The sequence below is a fragment of the Ranitomeya imitator genome, chromosome 7 (genome assembly GCF_032444005.1).
Source record: "Ranitomeya imitator isolate aRanImi1 chromosome 7, aRanImi1.pri, whole genome shotgun sequence".
Classification (NCBI taxonomy): Eukaryota; Metazoa; Chordata; class Amphibia; order Anura; family Dendrobatidae; genus Ranitomeya; species Ranitomeya imitator.
In genome coordinates, this window is record NC_091288.1 from 161,371,455 (window position 1) to 161,384,792 (window position 13,338).

A 13,338-nucleotide genomic window follows, 5' to 3' on the forward strand; every position below is an offset into this window, starting at 1 on the left:
TCATAAGAGCATACATTTTACAGGCGACAGAGAGAGGACCTTGCTCAAGTGACCCCATTTTGGAAGCAACACCCATTTGGGAATTCATCTACTATTACAATTATTAATTTTATTCTACAAATGTTTTACAGAAAAAAGAACACAATTGCTTTTGATAAATTTAAATTGAAAATATGCCAGCTTAGTTCCATTGCATTATTCCTAGCTTATGTTTCTGGACACACGCATCCTGCAATTTTTAAGTGGATGCTCCCTGTTACAGCAATGCCCAACATGTGAATTTCAACTGCAGTTTAACCCCTTCCCGACCTTTGACGCCACGTAGGCGTCATGAAAGTCGGTGCCAATCCGACCCATGACGCCTATGCGGCGTCATGGAAAGATCGCGTCCCTGCAGATCGGGTGAAAGGGTTAACTCCCATTTCACCCGATCTGCAGGGACAGGGGGAGTGGTAGTTTAGCCCAGGGGGGGTGGCTTCACCCCCTCGTGGCTACGATCGCTCTGATTGGCTGTTGAAAGTGAAACTGCCAATCAGAGCGATTTGTAATATTTCACCCATTATAACGGGTGAAATATTACAATCCAGCCATGGCCGATGCTGAAATATCATCGGCCATGGCTGGAAATACTAGTGTGCCCCCACCCCACCCCTCCGATCGCCCCCCCACCCCCCCGATCTGGCCGGTACACTGCTCCGGCTCCCCTCCGCCCTGTGCTCCGCTCCCCCCCGTGCTCGTGTCCGCTCCCCCCGTGCTCCAATCACCCCCCCGTGCTCCAATCACCCCCCCTGCACTCCGATCCACCCCCCCCCGTGCTCCGTTCCACCCCCCCGTGCTCCATTCCAGCCCCCCCGTGCTCCGTTCCACGCCCCCCGCGCTCCGTTCCACCCCTCCCGCGCTCCGATTCCCCCCCCCGTGCTCCGATCCCCCCCCCCGTGCTCCGATCCCCCCCCCCGTGGTCCCCCCCCACCCTATCATACTTACCGATCCAGCCGTGGTCCCGTCCGTCTTCTCCCGGGCGCCGCCATCTTCCAAAATGGCGGGCGCATGTGCAGTGCGCCCGCCGAATCTGCCGGCCGGCAGATTCGTTCCAAAGTGCATTTTGATCACTGAGATATAATCTCTCTCAGTGATCAAAATAAAAAAAATAATAAATGACCCCCCCCCTTTGTCACCCCCATAGGTAGGGACAATAAAAAAATAAAGAAATTTTTTTTTTTCCACTAATGTTAGAATAGGGTTAGGGTTAGGGCTAGGGTTAGGGTTAGGGGTAGGGTTAGGGGTAGGGTTAGGGGTAGGGGTAGGGTTAGGGGTAGGGTTAGGGTTAGGGCTAGGGTTAGGGGTAGGGTTAGGGGTAGGGTTAGGGTTAGGAATGTGCACACGTATTCTGGTCCTCTGCGGATTTTTCCGCTGCGGATTTGATAAATCCGCAGTGCTAAACCGCTGCGGATTTATGGCGGATTTACCGCGTTTTTTTCTGCGCATTTCACTGCGGTTTTACAATTGCGATTTTCTATTGGAGCAGTTGTAAAACCGCTGCGGAATCCGCACAAAGAAGTGACATGCTGCGGAATGTAAACCGCTGCGTTTCCGTGCAGTTTTTCCGCAGCATGTGTACAGCGATTTTTGTTTCCCATAGGTTTACATTGAACTGTACACTCATGGGAAACTGCTGCGGATCCGCAGCGTTTTCCGCAGCGTGTGCACATACCTTTAGAATTAGGCTATGTGCACACGGTGCGGATTTGGCTGCGGATTCGCAGCAGTGTTCCATCAGGTTTACAGTACCATGTAAACATATGAAAAAACAAATCCGCTGTGCCCGTGATGCGGAAAATACCGCGCGGGAACGCTGCGTTGTATTTTCCGCAGCATGTGAATTCTTTGTGCGGATTCCGCAGCGTTTTACACCTGTTCCTCAATAGGAATCCGCAGGTGAAATCCGCACAAAAAACACTGGAAATCCGCGGAAAATCCGCAGGTAAAACACAGTGCCTTTTACCCGCAGATTTTTCAAAAATGGTGCGGAAATATCTCACACGAATCCGCAACGTGGGCACATAGCCTTAGGGTTAGGGTTGGAATTAGTGTTGTGGTTAGGGGTGTGTTGGGGTTAGGGTTGTGATTAGGATTATGGCTACAGTTGGGATTAGGGTTAGGGGTGTGTTGGGGTTAGTGTTGGAGTTAGAATTGAGGGGTTACCACTGTTTAGGCACATCAGGGGTCTCCAAACGCAACATGGCGCCACCATTGATTCCAGCCAATCTCGTATTCAAAAAGTCAAATGGTGCTCCCTCACTTCCGAGCCCTGACGTGTGCCCAAACAGTGGTTTACCCCCACATATGGGGTACCAGCATACTCAGGACAAACTGCGCAACAATTACTGGGGTCCAATTTCTCCTGTTACCCTTGTGAATCTAAAAAAATGCTTGCTAAAACATAATTTTTGAGGAAAGAAAAATGATTTTTTATTTTCACGGATCTGTGTTGTAAACGTCTGTGAAGCACTTGGGGGTTCAAAGTGCTCACCACATATCTAGATAAGTTCCTTGGGGGGTCTAGTTTCTAAAATGGGGTCACTTGTGGGGGGTTTCTACTGTTTAGGCACACCAGGGGCTCTGCAAACGCAACGTGACACCCGCAGACCATTCCATCAAAGTCTGCATTTCAAAAGTCACTACTTCCCTTCTGAGCCCCGACGTGTGCCCAAACAGTGGTTTACCCCCACATATGGGGTATCAGCGTACTCAGGAGAAACTGGACAACAACTTTTGGGGTCCAATTTCTCCTGTAACCCTTGGGAAAATAAAAAATTCTGGGCTAAATAATTATTTTTGAGGAAAGAAAACGTATTTATTATTTTCACGGCTCTGCATTATAAACTTCTATGAAGCACTTGGGGGTTCAAAGTGCTCACCACACATCTAGATAAGTTCCTTTCAGGGTCTAGTTTCCAAAATGGGGTCACTTGTGGGGGGTTTCTACTGTTTAGGCACATCAGGGGCTCTGCAAACGCAACGTGACGCCCGCAGAGCATTCCATCAAAGTCTGCATTTCAAAACGTCACTACTTCAATTCCAAGCCCCGGCATGTGCCCAAACAGTAGTTTACCCCCACATATGGGGTATCACCGTACTCAGGAGAAACTGGACAACAAATATTGGGGTCAAATTTCTCCTGTTACCCTTGGGAAAAATAAAAAACTCTGGGCTAAATAATTATTTTTGAGGAAAGAAAACGTATTTATTATTTTCACGGCTCTGCATTATAAACTTCTATGAAGCACTTGGGGGTTCAAAGTGCTCACCACACATCTAGATAAGTTCCTTTGGGGGTCTAGTTTCCAAAATGGGGTCACTTGTGGGGGGTTTCTACTGTTAAGCCACATCAGGGGCTCTGCAAACGCAACGTGACGCCCACAGAGCATTCCATCAAAGTCTGCATTTCAAAACGTCACTACTTCACTTCCGAGCCCCGGCATGTGCCCAAACAGTGATTTACCCCCACATATGGGGTATCAGCGTACTCAGGAGAAACTGGACAACAACTTTTGGGGTCAAATTTCTCCTGTTACCCTTGGGAAAATAAAAAATTGCAGGCTAAAAGATCATTTTTGAGAAAATAATTTTTTTTTTTTTTTTCATGGCTCTGCGTTATAAACTTCTGTGAAGCACTTGGGGGTTCAAAGTCCTCACCACACATCTAGATTAGTTCCTTTGGGGGTCTAGTTTCTAAAATGGTGTCATTTCTGGGGGATCTCCAATGTTTAGGCACACAGGGGCTCTCCAAACGTGACATGGTGTCCGCTAATGATTGGAGCTAATTTTCCATTTAAAAAGCCAAATGGCGTGCCATCCCTTCCGAGCCCTGCCGTGCGCCCAAACAGTGGTTTACCCCCACATATGGGGTATCAGCGTACTCAGGACAAACTGGACAACAATATTTGGGGTCCAATTTCTCCTATTATCCTTGGCAAAATAGGAAATTCCAGGCTAAAAAATCATTTTTGAGGAAAGAAAAATTATTTTTTATTTTCATGGCTCTGCGTTATAAACTTCTGTGAAGCACCTGGGGGTTTAAAGTGCTCAATATGCATCTAGATAAGTTCCTTGGGGGGTCTAGTTTCCAAAATGGGGTCACTTGTGCGGGAGCTCCAATGTTTAGGCACACAGGGGCTCTCCAAACGCGACATGGTGTCCGCTAACAATTGGAGCTAATTTTCCATTCAAAAAGTCAAATGGCGCGCCTTCTCTTCCGAGCCCTGCCGAGTGCCCAAACAGTGGTTTACCCCCACATATGAGGTATCGGCGTACTCGGGAGAAATTGCCCAACAAATTTTATGATCCATTTTATCCTACTGCCCATGTGAAAATGAAAAAATTGAGGCGAAAAGAATTTTTTTGTGAAAAAAAAGTACTTTTTCATTTTTACAGATCAATTTGTGAAGCACCTGAGGGTTTAAAGTGCTCACTAGGCATCTAAATTAGTTCCTTGGGGGGTCTAGTTTCCAAAATGGGGTCACTTGTGGGGGAGCGCCAATGTTTAGGCACACAGGAGCTATCCAAACGCGACATGGTGTCCGCTAACGATGGAAATAATTTTTCATTCAAAAAGTCAAATGGCGCTCCTTCCCTTCCGAGCCTTACCATGTGCCCAAACAGTGGTTTACCTCCACATGTGAGGTATTGGTGTACTCAGGAGAAATTGCCCAACACATTTTAGGATCCATTTTATCCTGTTGCCCATGTGAAAATGAAAAAATTGAGGCTAAAAGAATTTTTTTGTGAAAAAAAAGTACTTTTTCATTTTTACGGATCAATTTGTGAAGCACCTGGGGGTTCAAAGTGCTCACTATGCATCTAGATAAGTTCCTTGGGGCGTCTAGTTTCCAAAATGGGGTCACTTGTGGGGGAGCTCCAATTTTTAGGCACACGGGGGCTCTCCAAACGTGACATGGTGTCCGCTAAAGAGTGGAGCCAATTTTTGATTCAAAAAGTCAAATGGCGCTCCTTCCCTTCCAAGCCCTGCCGTGCGCCAAAACAGTGGTTTACCCCCACATATGAGGTATCAGCGTACTCAGGACAAATTGGACAACAACTTTCGTGGTTCAGTTTCTCCTTTTACCATTGGGAAAATAAAAAAATTGTTGCTAAAAGATAATTTTTGTGACTAAAAAGTTAAATGTTCATTTTTTCCTTCCATGTTGCTTCTGCTGCTGTGAAGCACCTGAAGGGTTAATAAACTTCTTGAATGTGGTTTTGAGTACCTTGAGGGGTGCAGTTTTTAGAATGGTGTCACTTTTGGGTATTTTCAGCCATATAGACCCCTCAAACTGACTTCAAATGTGAGGTGGTCCCTAAAAAAAATGGTTTTGTAAATTTCGTTGTAAAAATGACAAATCGCTGGTCGAATTTTAACCCTTATAACTTCCTAACAAAAAAAAATTTTGTTTCCAAAATTGTGCTGATGTAAAGTAAACATGTGGGAAATGTTATTTATTAACTATTTTGTGTCACATATCTCTCTGGTTTAACAGAATAAAAATTCAAAATGTGAAAATTGCGAAATTTTCAAAATTTTCGCCAAATTTCCGTGTTTATCACAAATAAATGCAGAATTTATTGACCTAAATTTACCACTAACATGAAGCCCAATATGTCACGAAAAAACAATCTCAGAACCGCTAGGATCCGTTGAAGCGTTCCTGAGTTATTACCTCATAAAGGGACACTGGTCAGAATTGCAAAAAACGGCAAGGTCTTTAAGGTCAAAATAGGCTGGGTCTTGAAGGGGTTAAATACGCTGAAACAAGTGAACGCATTTCTGATTTGGGAGCACAAAGTTTTTAGGTTCAGAAAATTTGGGATTGCTTTTAAGGTTTGGTTTACATTGTTTTTGTGCTCTAAACTGAGCGCTTATGTCAGGGTTTCCATGTAGATATCCTAAACACATAATCCAGACACAATCTCACATGGAACTACTTAACTGAACGAGGCGGATTGAGTCACTTTTGACCCAGAAGACTTTCTCTCACCGTGTCCATATTTTCATAGGAGCACAAAAGCATGGTCGACTGTGCTTTTCTGCAAACCTAATAAGGTGAGACACCTCCAGGAAGGAGGCCAGGTATGCTTCAAGATGACTCATGATAGTGAATGTCTTAATAATTATTATTTTTATTGATTTTTATTATTATACATTTATATAGCGCCATGTACTCAATGGTGCTTTACATGTCTTAATCTTCTTTTCTGTAGAGATAGCATGAAAGGGAACATAGCATTAGTGTGAATTTTAGGAACAATATTAAACAAATCAGCTTGAGTTAAAAAATTGATCTATTCATTTATTTTTTTATGCCTTTCATTGGACTTTTTAAATGATGAGACAACTTTATTCCACAGGTCAGTATAATTGTAGTGAAACCAAATTTACCCAGTTTTTTCATGCTTTACTCCTCTTACACACTTAGATCATTTTTGTTAAAAATAAAAAAATGTTTATCCATATTCTGAGACCTATATTTTTTTTTCTGCCAATGTGAAGGCTTGTTTTTTGTGCATAAGCTTTCATTTTCAATAATACTACTTTTTTTACATATATCTTTTTGCATGTGCTTTATTCAACTTTGTGCATGGCAATGTAATCTGGGTATTTATTATGATATCTGGGTATTTATTATGATGGAATATAGGCTGAACTGGATGGACAAATGTCTTTTTTCGGCCTTACTAACTATGTTACTATGTAACTTAAAATACAGCATTTTTGCTGTGATTTTTTGTTAGGGCTGATAGTGTATGGTGCGTTCGCAGCCCGGGGTCCACCGTGCAGAGATGGAACCTGCTGCTAAGTAACGACGGACTATATGGCGGTACTCATAAGAGTACACACGTGGGTTAAACCTCACCCAACGTGAAGGAAGCGATCCTGTTGCGTCACAGGATCGCGGTACCGCACATAGAAGGCGAGCAAGCAGTCAGCGAACTTAACCCCAACTAGGATTGAAGTCCGATTAGACCCTTGCTGGCACAGCACCTCAACTGGGTGTGTAAAGGCAACACTTATAATTAGAGCACCGAAGTGCTAACTGTGCCGTGCTGGCAGGCACCACTAAGCACCCAGACGTGGGTTAGGAAGCGCACTACTGGCGCGTGGCGCCGCACTGGCGGTCACAGCAATAGACGCTGATACGTGTGTGACACGTTGAGTGATTTGTTGGGCGCTAGATAGCAGCCATACTCCATACGCGAACAGTCATACAGTAGGGTAGGGGTATTTAATGAACGACTTGCACTCACAACAAACACACGTATTCAAATGTACACTAGCGCATGGCCGTGCGGTCATGCGCAGTTTATATAATTGCAGGACAGGAAGTGGCCACAGAAACTTTGCCCTTCCAAGACCTGCCAAGAGGACCAATGGAATGCGCTGCAGAGCCAGAGCACATGACCCTCGATCTCCAACGGGAGATCTTGCTCTGGGCATGCTCAGTGTGCGCAAACAAGGACTTAGTCCCAGGGAAGTCCGCTCGCCGCTGACCAGCACTGACTTTAATGGCAGGAGCTGAAGAAGCAGCAGTAACTCTCTGTACAGAGTGAGAGCGAGCAAGACACTGGGAGCGACGTCCCTGCTGAGCAGACTCCACTGCGGCTGGAGGAGAATGGGAGACTGCAGCGGAGACGGATCAAGATTCCCCCTGTGCAGCAGAGGAGACTCGACTCCTAACATTTTTACCTATTTTTTTTAAACAAGCATATAAGCTATATGACAGCTTTTTTTGCTTGGGTTGTTACAGATGCGGCAATATCAAATATGTGTACTTTTTAGATTTATTTTCACATAATGAATGTGTTTATGTGGTTAAACAGCCAAGATTGGGGCTAGCACCAACTTTGACTATTGCTGCTCAGTTCGTTTGGGCTCACGCGGTAACTTTACCGGTTACAGCTAGTACTGGAACAGCTATTTGTGGCAACATCTTAGCAAATAACATGTATCATTGAATCCAAAGTCAGGACAGGATTAATAATGCCTCTATTAGGCTGGTTTCACACTTGCGTTTTAAAACGCATGCGTTTTAAAAAAAAAAACGCATGGTGGAAAAACGCAAGAAAGACAAGGTTCACATATTGCCAGCGCTGCGCCAGCATTTCATCTAATGTTTAACAAAAACATGATATGAAGGAATGGATGCCATCTGACAAAAAAGATAATAATTCTTATTATACTGCATAACATAATTTTATAAAAAGAGAAAAAAGTAAATAACTATGTTAATAAGCATTCATATTACAAATAAAAAATCTCTAACATCAATATTTGACAAAATGTGATGATACCATTTTCATGGACAATTTCCCCCTCCCAGAAATGTAAATATACAAATAGCCTCTTCTGAGAGGATGATAGGTTTAACTCTAGTGCTACCTATTAGACCTATAAACTTTATACCAGGCTATTTGCGCTCCCGTGGGTGTAGGATCCTAGGATTCTTATTATCCAAAAAAGGTTTATATTATTTCTCAAGAAAAAGTACTTCTATATATATACACGGGAGTGCAAATAGTCTGGTAGAAATTCTATTGGATAACATTCCTATGGCTACTTGGTCTGAGTGATGTACTAGCTACCAGGGATTTGCAGCATACCGACCACAGAAAAAATCCACCTTTGAACACCTAATGGTCCCAAGTGACCTATATGCAAGGTATCAAGAGTTATAAAAGGTGAGTGCCACCTATATTCACCTACGACCATAGTATACATTTACATTTAGATCGATGAGCTTTTTTCCTGTCCTCCCTTTTACCAGAAACCTATTAGACCTAGCAATTCTAAAACCAGCAACAATCCTTTAAAGGTCTTGCCACATGACTTAGAGCAGTGTTCCCCAACTCCGGTCCTCAAGAGCCACCAACAGGTCATGTTTTCAGGATTTCCTTAGTATTGCACAGGTGATAATTGCATCACCTGCACAGACAATAATTCCATCACCTGTGCAATACTAAGGAGATCCTGAAGACATGACCTGTTGGTGGCTCTTGAGGACCGGACTTGGGGAACACTGCCTTATAGTAAAAAGCCAAACCAGAGTTTCTATTTGCAGATACATGTTTTAGGATGTTTGCCCATCAGTGAAAATCAGGAGAACTAATTTGCATAAGTTAGAGACCTCTGACAGGGGAGATAAGAGGTAATATAGCTCCTAATAGATACTGTCAAGTCAGTGTAGAGAGACATAAAGACCATGCACTGCTTCCCTAGGAATTTAAATGTGCAAATATTAAGAGAGGTGGAGGACTTGATCTTTAGCGTCTATTGACTTTTAGGAGCGCAAAAAAGTTCTATACTTATTTTTCTATGTCAAGATGTTGCATGTAAATGTCGAATTTAGAGGCTACATGTAAAAAAATACAACATCAGTTTATATTACAAATTTCATAGTAACAATACACATTTATTTGACCTTACTGTGGACAGAAATAAATTGAATATCAATGTTTGGCAATGTTATAAACTGAAGATCATGGACCCAAGGCAAAATCTCTAACAAGTTCCCAACTGTCACAGAATTTATATAGTATTGGTGTCCACATATGGGCTAAAATTACTTTTTGGGCACCCTATTCTCTAAGGACTTTGTGTGACTGCCAAGCCTGAATCCACTAAAGATATGCTCCTGTTTAATATTATTCATTTAACAATTTGCTTTAAAACAGCATTAACATTTGAACAAGATTCTGCAAATTTTCCTACTACAATTTTTTTCATAAATAAGACCTAAAAAAATAAATTGACACGTCGAGCAATATTAAATAAGATGAATCCGCAATATCAATATGTTGCTTAAAAAAAAATAGCGATAGACTAAGAAAGCAAAAAAAAATCATTTTTAGAATACATAATTGCGAAAGGTAAAATTTGGCTCTGTGGGGATGGAGACCCCAAACACCCACCGGTCATGAAAGGGTTAACACACATGCTAAAGAAATAGATGCTCTAGGACTTAGAAGTCTCAAGTCAATAAATCTGCCCTGCTTGTGTTGTGTTCTATGACCTGAAGCGGAAAATAGCTTTGCCATATAAGAGAAAACTTTGATTAATAACCATAATAAGGCTCATTCAACAGATAACCTTCAAAATAAGTAAATGGACTTTTATCTGTGATGTCAAACATTTCTAACTAAGCACATAATTCATATGTTTCATAACTACATAGTATCAGCAGTAAATGTTCTGTGCAGGCATACACCACATAGCTGATTATACTATACATTCAACTTTTATTAGTCTTCTATCTAGATCTGTGATGAATATTAAAAATATAAAAGTTTTGATACCTCAGTGCAATTAGGTAAAATTACCAAAGTAAAAAAAAAAATGTCCAAATAATTCCAAATATACGGAATATATAGTGTTAGAAAACCATTAAAGGGAACATGTCACCATATTTTGATATGTAATCGGATAGCAGCATGAGGTAGCTGCTATTCAATTAAACTCCATTTCCAGTGATGTATCACTTAGTTTACTTGGTGGAGCAGCTGTGATGGGGTCACTGTTTTCTCTGCTGCAGATCTAGCTGAGGTCAGACTGTGAACTTTGTATAATCTGCCCACATCACAGCTTTCTGTGTACATAATATAGTAACACAGAGATGCTATTCAGTGTTGGTGGGTGTGGTTGGACTAAGAGGCATGAGACCAGTTGTCCTGGACTAAGCTTTCCACAGGGAAACGCGCGTCGAGTGTGGAGGGTCCCTGGCTCTGCCAGTAATTCCACTAGTATAACACTGTCTTTTCTATTATACGCTTGTTTACCTTTACGTCTGCTCTTGTCCTATAGCTGGTTGTGTATTACCTATATCTAGTTATTGTATCTTATTTAATAAGTCTATCTGCACTTTCCTCCATATCTATATGTATAAATGCTGCTATTACCCTTTATCTGATAGTGTACTGGTTTCTTTTTCTAAATGGACTGAGCAGTTATATTATGTTGGCTCGTTATCCTTTATGCACATGTATTAATATTATGGAATCAACATATTATCATTTGTATATTTTATGATTGATTAAATTATACACTTCTGCAGTGCCTCATGCGCCCCTTGCCCCACAGGCATACCCACCATTTTTTCCTGTACTTGTCCTTACTAGTGTTGAGCATTCCGATACCGCAAGTATCGGGTATCGGCCGATACTTGCGGTATCGGAATTCCGATACCGAGATCCGATACTTTTGTGGTATCGGGTATCGGTATCGGATACATAGAGATGTGTAAAATAAAGAATTAAAATAAAAAATATTGATATATTTACCTCTCCGGCGGCCCCTGGACTCAGCGCGGGTAACCGGCAGGCTTCGTTGTTCAAAATCAGCGCTTTTAGGACCTGAGAATCACGTCCCGGCTTCTGATTGGTCGCGGGCCGCCCATGTGACCGCCACGCGACCAATCACAAGCCGCGACATCACCGCAAGCTATTAGTGCGCTCATTTTTGAAAAATGAGCGCGTTAATGACTTTCAAAGACGTAGCGGCTTGTGATTGGTCGCGGCCACGCGACCAATCACAAGCCGCAACGTCACCGCAAGCTATTAACGCGCTCATTTTTGAAAATGAGCGCGTTAATGGCTTTCAAAGACGTAGCGGCTTGTGATTGGTCGCGTGGCCGCGACCAATCACAAGCCGCGACGTCACCGCAAGCTATTAACGCGCTCATTTTTAAAAATGAGCGCGTTAACGGCTTTCAAAGACGTAGCGGCTTGTGATTGGTCGCGTGGCCGCGACCAATCACAAGCCGCGACGTCACCGCAAGCTATTAACGCGCTCATTTTTAAAAATGAGCGCGTTAATGGCTTTCAAAGACGTAGCGGCTTGTGATTGGTCGCGTGGCCGCGACCAATCACAAGCCGCGACGTCACCGCAAGCTATTAACGCGCTCATTTTTAAAAATGAGCGCGTTAATGGCTTTCAAAGACGTAGCGGCTTGTGATTGGTCGCGTGGCCGCGACCAATCACAAGCCGCGACGTCACCGCAAGCTATTAACGCGCTCATTTTTAAAAATGAGCGCGTTAATGACTTTCAAAGACGTAGCGGCTTGTGATTGGTCGCGGCCACGCGACCAATCACAAGCCGCGACGTCACCGCAAGCTATTAACGCGCTCATTTATAAAAATGAGCGCGTTAATGGCTTTCAAAGACGTAGCGGCTTGTGATTGGTCGCGGTCACGCGACCAATCACAAGCCGCTACGTCACCGCAAGCTATTAACGCGCTCATTTTTAAAAATGAGCGCGTTAATGGCTTTCAAAGACGTAGCGGCTTGTGATTGGTCGCGTGGCCGCGACCAATCACAAGCCGCGACGTCACCGCAAGCTATTAACGCGCTCATTTTTAAAAATGAGCGCGTTAATGACTTTCAAAGACGTAGCGGCTTGTGATTGGTCGCGTGGCCGCGACCAATCACAAGCCGCGACGTCACCGCAAGCTACTAACGCGCTCATTTTTAAAAATGAGCGCGTTAATGGCTTTCAAAGACGTAGCGGCTTGTGATTGGTCGCGTGGCCGCGACCAATCACAAGCCGCTACGTCACCGCAAGCTATTAACGCGCTCATTTTTAAAAATGAGCGCGTTAATGGCTTTCAAAGACGTAGCGGCTTGTGATTGGTCGCGTAGCCGCGACCAATCACAAGCCGCGACGTCACCGCAAGCTATTAACGCGCTCATTTTTAAAAATGAGCGCGTTAATGGCTTTCAAAGACGTAGCGGCTTGTGATTGGTCGCGTGGCCGCGACCAATCACAAGCCGCGACGTCACCGCAAGCTATTAACGCGCTCATTTTTAAAAATGAGCGCGTTAATGGCTTTCAAAGACGTAGCGGCTTGTGATTGGTCGCGTGGCCGCGACCAATCACAAGCCGCGACGTCACCGCAAGCTATTAACGCGCTCATTTTTAAAAATGAGCACGTTAATGACTTTCAAAGACGTAGCGGCTTGTGATTGGTCGCGGCCACGCGACCAATCACAAGCCGCGACGTCACCGCAACCTATTAACGCGCTCATTTTTAAAAATGAGCGCGTTAATGGCTTTCAAAGACGTAGCGGCTTGTGATTGGTCGCGTGGCCGCGACCAATCACAAGCCGCGACGTCACCGCAAGCTATTAACGCGCTCATTTTTAAAAATGAGCGCGTTAATGGCTTTCAAAGACGTAGCGGCTTGTGATTGGTCGCGTGGCCGCAACCAATCACAAGCCGCGACGTCACCGCAAGCTATTAACGCGCTCATTTTTAAAAATGAGCGCGTTAATGGCTTTCAAAGACGTAGCG